The 10196-nt window shown below is 39.5% G+C and overlaps 1 non-coding gene across 1 annotated transcript; it reads left to right on the forward strand.

Annotated features, from left to right (window-relative positions):
* The first annotated feature begins 210 nt into the window (after nt 1-210).
* On the forward strand, nt 211-282 carry Trnap-ugg (transfer RNA proline (anticodon UGG)). Its single transcript has one exon. It is a non-coding gene; the product is annotated as a tRNA-Pro (tRNA).
* Nucleotides 283-10196: the final 9914 nt, after the last annotated feature.

The following is a 10196-nucleotide window of genomic DNA, read 5'->3' on the forward strand; positions in this document are numbered from 1 at the left end:
ATATTCATGTTCATCTTTCATAATCTCACAAGATATACACTACTGCTTTTTCAATTAAAAATAATTACGACCAGTATGATACCCATGTTCAAATTTAATACAACCGCAAAGGGTTAATACCTTTGATACCATGAATACCCATTATACCTGTTTTTAATTTTGTAGTAGATCTTTTCAATTTTTACGATTTACTCAATTGCGTCGATGTGCGGCTCAATGGTCTAGGGGTATGATTCTCGCTTTGGGTGCGAGAGGTCCCGGGTTCAAATCCCGGTTGAGCCCGTAATTATTTTGTTATATACTACGGTTAGCTTTTTCTACCAGGCGAACATGAAACCATCGACAAAACGATTTCAATTTTGCTTGCCTTGCTAGCCGTGTTTCCTGTTTACTTCGCAAATGTAGCGGGGAGTGGTCCTTAACACGTTGAACCCTGTGTCGGTCCTTAGGGAGTGACATTGAGCTTTTCGTTAGAAAAACGTTAATCACTGGGACTGACAGTTACAAAATAAGGGAATTAAAAAGAACATGGTTCGTTTTCGAATGTTTTACGATATATTTCCGCCTGTTTTCTTTTAAACAATAAATATTTTCGAGATCGGGGACCGACACTGATATCGTGCAAATGCTCTTGATGCGGACTGAATGGAAAGCGCAGCTAGAACAATCCGGGGCTCAACGTGTTGCACGAGGCTCTCCCCTTGGATCCCAGGTCTATCGAATTTCTAGTCAATGTCAGAGCGGGGTCGGTTTAGGGCCACCCTTTTGAAAGACAATACTTTAGATTTGGCCTCTGTATTTTATCTCTTTTCTTTTATTACATTCATAGGTCACACCATCTGCTAGAGTCTCCTATACATTTCAATACTGACGTAGCCAAATGAAAAATATTTTCGGGTTCCTCATGGGCCTTAAAAGTTAGCACTCGGGTTGAGATAACCCTCGCCTGTGCTCTTATCGATCTGTTAACAAATTAAACACGTCAAAAAATTAAAAAGGCGTTTCAAAATAATGTCAACGAAACGTTTAAACAACATGATTGAGTTCCCCTTTGAACAAATGGAAATAAAGGAATGAAAATTGGCCTTGTTTATTCATGGGTTACTGCGTCCGTACACAGCAAAATTGTATAATTAAATGATACATGGTTATTATATGTTGGGGTTATGTTAAATATGTTCAAAGTTTGTCGTTTGAATTACTTCTACCAATTGAACTTTCACTTGGGGATGTAGCTCAGATGGTAGAGCGCTCGCTTAGCATGTGAGAGGTACGGGGATCGATGCCCCGCATCTCCAACGAATTTTTATTTTACATACCTTATAACATTTGAGAACGTTTCTTATAAGTAACTATTTGACTTTGTTATTATTCCTCATAAATTTCCATACTGTTCTCTGACCAAAAAACTATTCATTGTGATCAAATCATTACGGTGTATATATTTCATTCGAATTTAGCACGCGTTTACTCTGGTAATTTTCAGTAACTTTTGTTATAGGGTAAGTGATGTTGGTTTGTCCGATTTTGGGTGTGTTCACTCAACTAGTAAATGCTAACCGATGTTTCTTCATGAAAATCACATGAAATCATGACGAGTTTGGATTTGCCCCAAGTCTCTAGTTGCTAATAATATCATAAGGCGTTCAAATTACTCAAGTTTTTATGTTTTATAACGATTTTCTTTAATAAGAAAATATGATCATGGTTTGTCCGGTTTTAAAAATCACCATTTTTGAACGAAGATATTCGAGTTCTCTAGAAGATGTTGCATTTCTCATTGTTCTGAGTTTATTGTCATCATATTGATCCATTCATAACTGGTCCCTTTGCCCGCGAGTACTTTTTTGGGCATTTAAAAATAAACAGCACTCAACACAAAGAAACTTTATTTCTCCTATGCGCGAGGGACACCATAAACAAACTGCAGCGCGCCAAACGGTTGTAACCATGTGGACAAACCATGATCAAAATTGTGATCATCGAGATGCTCTTGTCGTAAACCTTTATATCTGGGCGGTTGTGGAGGATCGAGAGGTCGGTCAGAAAGTGCGATCCCAGTACAGCTTGAAACGGTCATTTTCCAGGACAGGTGCAGGCAGGTACCGGTAGTTTGGTACGTTGTCTTCCAGTAGAGCACATTGGAGCGCCAGTTTTCGATGAACAATACGGGCCACGTTGTTGTGCCGCTCGGTGTAGGCTGCATTGGCCAGAACGGGACAGCCTCCCATAATGTGCTCTATGTTTTCACTTGGTTGATGGCATATCCGGCAAACGTCTTGATGCCAGACGTACCGCCTGCAGTTTCTCGTCGGCATTATCCTGTCCTGGATGGCTATCATGTCGGCTTCTACTACTGAAGAGAGTTCACCACGCATTAGCCACAGATTAGATGCGGCCTTGTCGACGTGTGGCCGGTCCAGTTGATGGGGGCGGGCACCATGCACTGCCTTCTGCTTTCAAGCTGCAATCTTCTCCTCCACTGTCTGCAGATTGCAGTTTAGTTGGTACTCCGCTTGTGCTAAGTACAGAGCGCTGTATCGTCTGTCAGTGGCGCAGACAGCCCGGTATAGCGCGTTTTGGTTGACGCGTTCTGCGAAGTACTCGCGCAGTTGTCGTACCTGGGCAACACACAGTGCAGATATGTCGACTATTCCAAGTCCCCCTTCTTTGCGTGGTAGTGAAACTCTCTCCAGTGCCGATTGAGGATGGTGCATTCCGGCCTCTTTGAGTGCTTTCCTCATCTTCCTCTCAAGGTCTTCTAGGTCAGTTTTGCTCCATTCGACTACACCAAAACTGAAGGTCAGCAGGGGAACCGCGAATGTGGGCCATACTTAGGTTCCGCTGGTTATATACCGCCTGGCCGACTATGGCTGCGTCGATGATGGCCTGGTCTTTGCAGCCATGCGTATTTTTCCTGCATCATTTCTGCTCTTCTGCGATGATGTGATGTTGTTCGCAGTGAGCAGAAACTTGTAATGATGCTGTTCAGTATTTTGTACAGACTCGATAGGCACGTTATCGGTCTGTACTTTGATGGGTTCAATGTGTTGCTGTCTTCCGGGAGGATGAAGGTGACGCCACGGGTGGCGAATTCAGGAAGGTTGTGTGGGTCACGTAGCACCTTGTTGAAGCACTCAGCTATCTTTTGATGTGCTACGGTCAGTTTCTTGTGCCAGAAGTTCTGAACACCATCGGGGCCCGGTGCTGCCCAGTTCCTCAGGTACCGCGAGGCTTTGCGGACATCGTTTTCTTCGACGATGATAGCTGGCATCTCACCAATTTCACCACAACTCTCCTCCTCCCGTCTTAACCACATTTGTCCTTCGCGATGTGGTACTGGGGTCTCCCAAATACCAGCCCAGAAGTTCGTCACATCGCTAATATCTGGCAAACCTTCGCGGTAGTCGGGCTTCTCATCGCTAATGTGGTCGTAGAACGCCCTTTCGTTATCTCTGAACATCCGATTTTGTTGTTGGCACTTTGCAGAGTCAGAGTAATGTTTCAGCCGTTTTGTTAGGACGCTCAATTGCTGTACCAGATCACAGCAACTTGGCGAGATAATTTCGCCGATCTGTTGCCTCTTTTGTACGCCATCAGTCTTCCAATTGCGGCGCGCTTGTTTAGAATCCGTTGCTCCAATCTCCTTCGCCATGGAGGCTCCAGCCTTTCACGGAGATGTTAGAGCAGCCCGCCTCTTGGCCTAATACGGCGGTCGCCACAGCAGCTCAGTAAACTTTCAGTTGCAGCTCCTCCATGTTCTCAGCATCAACCAAGTGCAGCGGAAGAACGTGCTCGTTCATGAGCTTTACTGCACTTGTCAGCCTGCGGGAATGCTGCAACTTCTGGATCCTGGGGCGCTACAAAGTGTCTGTGTCGCGGAACTGTGAGATCGCCTCGTCGTAGTGGAAGACCAGATCGCGTAGTAGTTGTTGATCTGGCTTCCGGCTCAGGGGGTTGTTGTACTGTGGCCTCCACTGGTTCTGATTCGCGTGCCCCACTCGCGAATGAATTGCTCAGCCGTACTGAACTTCGTCTCGACACATCGCTTGCTCTGTTGTTCCTAGAGCTTATTTCTCTCTGCACCTGCTGCTTGATCTCATCGATTTGCGTTTGGGAGAGCATGTTGTTGCGTACTATCGCTCTACGCCTCGCGTTCATCGCGTTCTGATCAAGCCTCCCGACGAACTCTGGATACGCTTCATCGAACATTGTTAGTATTCGAGGACGACCGCTCATGTCCGTCTCCAAAGCAGTGCAGATGTAATAGGCGCGGATCACGAATTCGTTCATTTCGTGTGTCCACATGATCCGTCGCCTAGTGGTACCCACAAGTGTGGACGACTGTCGTCTGGCAGTCGCAACACGTCTCGTAGGCGCAGCGTTTCTTGGGTGATGTCTATGGCTGCTGTTTCCGTGTGGTGGTAGCTCTTCAGGTTGAACCCGACTGGTGGCCCTCCAGCCGCTGGCCGCTTGCTCTTATGCCCGTTCCAGGACCAGCTCCAGTTTTTTTTTAAATTTTTTTAGTGCAATACACTAAATTCTATCATATAGTCCGGACCTAGCACCAAGCGATTACTACCTTTTCCTCGCATTGCAAAATTTCCACAGTTATAAGAAATTGTGATCAAGAGAAGATTGCAAAAATCTATTACTAGGGTTTTTCGCCAACAACGACCAACACCTCTATGATAGACGCATTATGAAGCTACTTTTAGAATGGAAACAAATTTTACAACAAAACGGTGCATATTTGACCCAAATCGGACAATACGAAGCATATTGAAAATAGTTTGAAATTTCAATATTTGTGTTCAATATTTGTATCAGGTTTATATTAGGTTGGGGAAAAAGTAATCCATTATTTTTGGATGAAATGATATTGGTGATATTTATAATTTTTGTATGTGTTATAATCCAGATAAGGTCACTAAATCTTGCATTAAAAAAATGGACAAATCTTACTAATTTTTCATGCGTTCACCCTAACACCTGGTGATGAGATCACTTGTGCAAAGTTACGAATCGTTCATACTGAGAGTCGCGTAGGATTTTGTACTTCTGGTACGATTTGCGATTAAATGCTCCTCTAATTTACTCCAAACTTTGAAAAATTGGCTAGAAAAAAACCGCTGAACGTTTCAATATGAATCGTTCACATATGTTTAGAGAATACACTAGGCTAAAAAGTTGCCTGCAAACATTAGAACTTATTATGAGATTTGCAGAATTACAGTGGATTTTGTAAAGCACTATAAAAATCCTGTTTTTGGTGCTTTTTTGAAATCGATGCAAAATATTAGAATAATTTTTTTTTGTCAAAGTGACAAAGTAAGCTTGTGCAGAATTTATTGGAGTTTTCTAAACTGTCTTTCGATTTGCGGTGCGATTATTGGATAATTCATCATCAAAGGCGAAGGCATAATTGAACACACATTGAACATATTGAACACTATTTAAAACTATTTTTAATATGCTTCGGATTGTTGCATCCCAATAGGAAGTATCCCGTGTCGGCCACACATACAGAGCGCTGGAGACTGCAACATCACAATTATGAGAATCTTTGTAATACTAACCTCGAGCCAACCGCGAGTAATCGGTTACATTTTACTAACATAGTCGTAAGACAAAAATTGTCAATATATAGAACTCCCGGCCTCGTCAGGCTAACGCCATATGTGCCTTAATAAAATATATATTTTGAAAAAAAGGCGAAGGGGTAATTTTTCATTCAAACTGAAATATCTCTATACAGGAAGGTCCTACAGGAACGTTCTAGAAATCAAATGAAAGTTGGTTGATCATTTCATAAGGTGTTTATACCTCAATAAAACTTATTAGTTTTAAGAGTAGATATTTCTTCATTAATGTTTCTGTTTTAATATTTTCTTTCAAATAGTTAGTTATTCAATATTAATACATCCAGTTGTTCGACCATAACTTGTAATAAAGCAACAAATTGTCACTAGGAACAATTTCAACAATATTTTCTTTTCAGACAAATAATTTGTTAAAAGACCAGTTAAAAATGATGGAAACGTCCGGCATAAGGTTTGGACAATCAATAAAAACTGAATTTTTGGAGAAAACTTTGCCTTTGAGGACTGAGGACTTTTTATGAAGTATTGTTATTTTAATTTTAAAACTATGATAAGTAATGTCAATTATTTGTGCAGATTTGCAGATGAAATAAAGTCATGAAAAAAACAACAGTGAAGAATGAGAAAACAGAAATTTATAAAATGAAATGTTAAGCCCTATTATGTAATTCTAGTTGTACAGAATTTTACTCGTTAGCTCTATTTTGCTGTTAAAGATACAATCGAGTGAAAGCTGTCGGCATAACTATTCGAGCTATTTGTTGCCTTGAGAAACATTGCGGCAACGCTTCGAAATATGCAATTCTTCGACGTTCGAGAGAGAGAACTCGATTCGATAAGATTCTATTGATTTACAAAATACGAAAATTTGCTCGGTCTGATCGAATCGGCCGTTCGATTCAATTTACATAATAGGGCCCAATATTCCCGATAGATACTTCTTATACCTCTACTGTAGTTCTATGCATAGTTGTCCCATTATACTTTTAGACAATTCTCACTTTTCTTCATAAAACGATGTTTTATGTATAATCTTTCGGACAACACAAAAAAAAAGTTTGCTCCAGTATTTCGAAAAAAAAATCAATCTCAATTGTCTCATAGATATTCTAGGCTTAACTGTCCTACCATGAATTTTAAACCCGTAACCAGTGTTGCCACATTTTGATCTGTACCGGAGGGGTTAAAAATCTTTCTCATCTGTACTTTTCTTTTCGTACCAAAAATCTGTACCAGGGAAAATATTCGTTGTAGAGAAAAAACTAATTTATTAGCATGAAATAAAATACTGATTCATTTACTACAAATGCTACATTTACATTTGCAAGTCACTCGTGTGTTTGATGATGTTTGACGACGCGAATCCTTTCAGACGATTCTTGTAAAGAATTTCGTTCTTATGAAACTGATCGGTTATTGTAAATGATTTTATTATCAGCAGCACCAACTATACTACGGCGTAAAAGTCGTCATGTACATTAATAATGCTTTGTTCAAATGTAAGAAATTTCACACGTGGAAAATCTGTTCCAATCTGTACTTTTTGGCGAAAATCTGTACTCTGTACCGTAAAGAATCTGTACCAAAAATAATGAAAAAATCTGTACCATTCCAGATAAATCTGTACCTGTGGCAACACTGCCCGTAACTAATCTTGATTGATTCAAGTAAGAGGAACTTTTGACATTTTATTCAACAATAGTTTACTGCTTATAAAAAAACCCGGCGTGTTACTAAACTGAAATGCTTAAGGCATTTGTAGACGAATATGATAGAAAACATTGATTTTCTCAGTTGCTGATTTTGGAACATGGGATTACTATGCGTAGAATGGCAGTCTAGCTTATTGAGGAATATGATATTATTCTTGGGTGTATTTTTATGGAAAATTAATGCTTTGTATGTTCATTAATGACAATTTCCTCAAAAAAAAATCAATATTGGTTGATGCAAAATTACAGAAAATGAAGTATTATTTTCAATTATTTTGTAACCGATAATCATTTTTGTTTTATAGAATAATTTATTTATTAGTTTGACTTGTTTTTCCTTTGATTAACCCTCCTATACCAGAGCATACGGTCTCATAGACCGAGAATCAATAATTTTGTTTTGATGAGGCTGAATTGAATGTCTGTGACACTGTGTGTGAATATACGAGTTGTGATTTTGCGCGCGAGTTCAGGAAGGTTAAAACTTTGTTTTTTTTTCTAGTACTACATTCATTTCCTAATGACTTTTTAGTCCAATTAACGTTGGTAGACCACAGCCCAAAATATGAACAATTAGTCGCCCGTAATGCCCAAAAGTTTGGTCACCCCTGATCTAGAACAACTTGAACCATAGCTCACAATGCACAATGGTCCAGGAGATGCATTTAAGTGGAAATTAGCATTTAGAGCTCGACAGTTATTCTCTAGCCAAAAACTGTCTTAGACAAAGTTGTTACTCATGATAGAGCGCTCGTTTTTATGTTGTCAAAAATAGGGTGACCGAAATTGTAGGTGAAATAAAAAATCTAACTTTCGCTATCGCTCAGGATAGCCACCGTAGCTGCTTGTGCTGTGTTGTGTATCGTTGTATTGTTTTTTTGTTGTCTCTGCTTTTGCCATTGCTGCCGCGCAGGGCACTCTCGAGATGAGCGAGTGCAAGGCGTGCGACGGCAAAGTAATGATCAGTGATGATCCTGTTGTTTGTGTAGGTAAATGCGGTGTTCGATTTCATCGGCGCTGTACTTCGCTTACAAAAGCAACAGCGAAACTGATAACAGAGAATCCGAACATTCAGTTTATTTGTGATGAATGTTTGTCGGACCAGAAATGTGGCGTGCGAGGTGATGCTTTAGACGTTGGTGGATTGCAAAGGGAGATGGAAAAGATCTCACTTTCGCTCTCTGATGTCCGAGGAAGCTTCACCGAGCAAATAAACATCGCGTTTGAGAATGAGCGAGATAAGCTTATCAGATCTTTCGACGAGCTTTTCAAAGAGAAGATGGCATGCTTCGAGAGCAGTGTTGCCAAAAAGTTGGAAAATATGAAAAGCTTACTCTCTGAAAAAAATAATGTTGACAGAAATTTAGCTGTGATGAACAGGAAGCGACAGGTTAGTCCGAGCTCAATTAGTGCTAATTTGGACACTCCGAGCAAGAAAATTATGTTAACGAATAAAAATAATGATTTGAAAGAAAAAATGTTTAGAAATAATAATAATAATATTGAAAGTTTCGCTAATGTCGTGGCTCGTAAGGCTCGTCCAGTCATTGTGGTAAAGCCAATAGAGTCTGACAAGAAAAATGATGATACAAGAAAAATGTTGAAGACTAAATTAGATCCTAAAATACACAAAATAGAGAATTTCAGGAACGGTAAAGATGGCTCGATTATTGTTGAGTGTGCAGCAGGGGATAATATTGAGCAAGTGAAAAGTGGAATTGAAAGCAATCTTGGAAAAGGGTTTAGTACTTTTATTCCAAAGCCAATAAAACCAAAATTAAAAATTATTGGGATGAGTGATCGATATTCCTCTGATGTTTTCATTGACTACTTAAAGAGTCAAAATGAAAACATTCCGATCAAGGATGTCAAGGTCGTTGTTGAATATGAAAATCCACGCTTGAAGTATAATAAATACAACACGATAATTGAAGTTGACCATGATACTTACAGAAACCTGATGACTGCTAGTAAAGTAAGTGTCGGGTGGGATAAATGTAGCGTGGTTGAGGCCTTTAGTGTTTTGCGCTGTTTTAAATGTGGAGAATTTGGGCATAAGAGCACAGATTGCAAGAAAGAACAAACATGTTCAAGGTGTAATGAGAAACATAAAACATCTGAGTGCTCATCAACTGAATTGAAATGCATAAATTGTATCAAAGTTAATAATGAACAGAAGTTGAATTTGGATGAAAATCATCCAACTTATAGCACCCAGTGTCCTGTCTATCGGAGACTGCTGGAGAAGAAAAAAAGCGTCATTTTTCAAACCAAATAGCAATCCAAAAAAAAAAATGTGTGAATAAGTTAGCAATAATTTATCTGAACATAGCTGGGCTTTCTACAAATTACGCAGAAATGCGATATCTTGTAGAAAGCATGCGTCCTCAGATGGTTTTTCTTTCTGAAACTCACATAATCGATGGAGAATCATATGATCAGTACAAAATTCCGGGCTATAAAGTTGCTTTTTGCTTGTCGCACTCCAAACACACTGGAGGTGTTGCAATTTATGCAATAGAATCAGTCAAATTCAACACTCTTTCAAACGAAGCTGTTGAAAATAACTGGTTCTTGGCTATTTCAGTTGAAAGAGGCATGCAGATGGGAAATTATGGAATTATATATCATTCCCCCAGTTCTAGTGACCAGCGTTTTCTAGATATTTTGGAAAACTGGTGGGAAAGCATTGTTGATTGCAGTAAGTTAAATATAATTGCTGGTGATTTTAACATTGACTGGCTAAATGCCCGAAGTTCGAATCAATTGAAACAATTATCACATTACTTTACCTTAAAACAATCTGTTAACGAAGCCACTAGAATATCTAAATATAGTAGAACTCTAATAGATCACGTGTATTCTAATTTTGCCACTGTCC

Source organism: Toxorhynchites rutilus, chromosome 3 (assembly GCF_029784135.1).
Source record: "Toxorhynchites rutilus septentrionalis strain SRP chromosome 3, ASM2978413v1, whole genome shotgun sequence".
Lineage (NCBI taxonomy): Eukaryota > Metazoa > Arthropoda > Insecta > Diptera > Culicidae > Toxorhynchites > Toxorhynchites rutilus.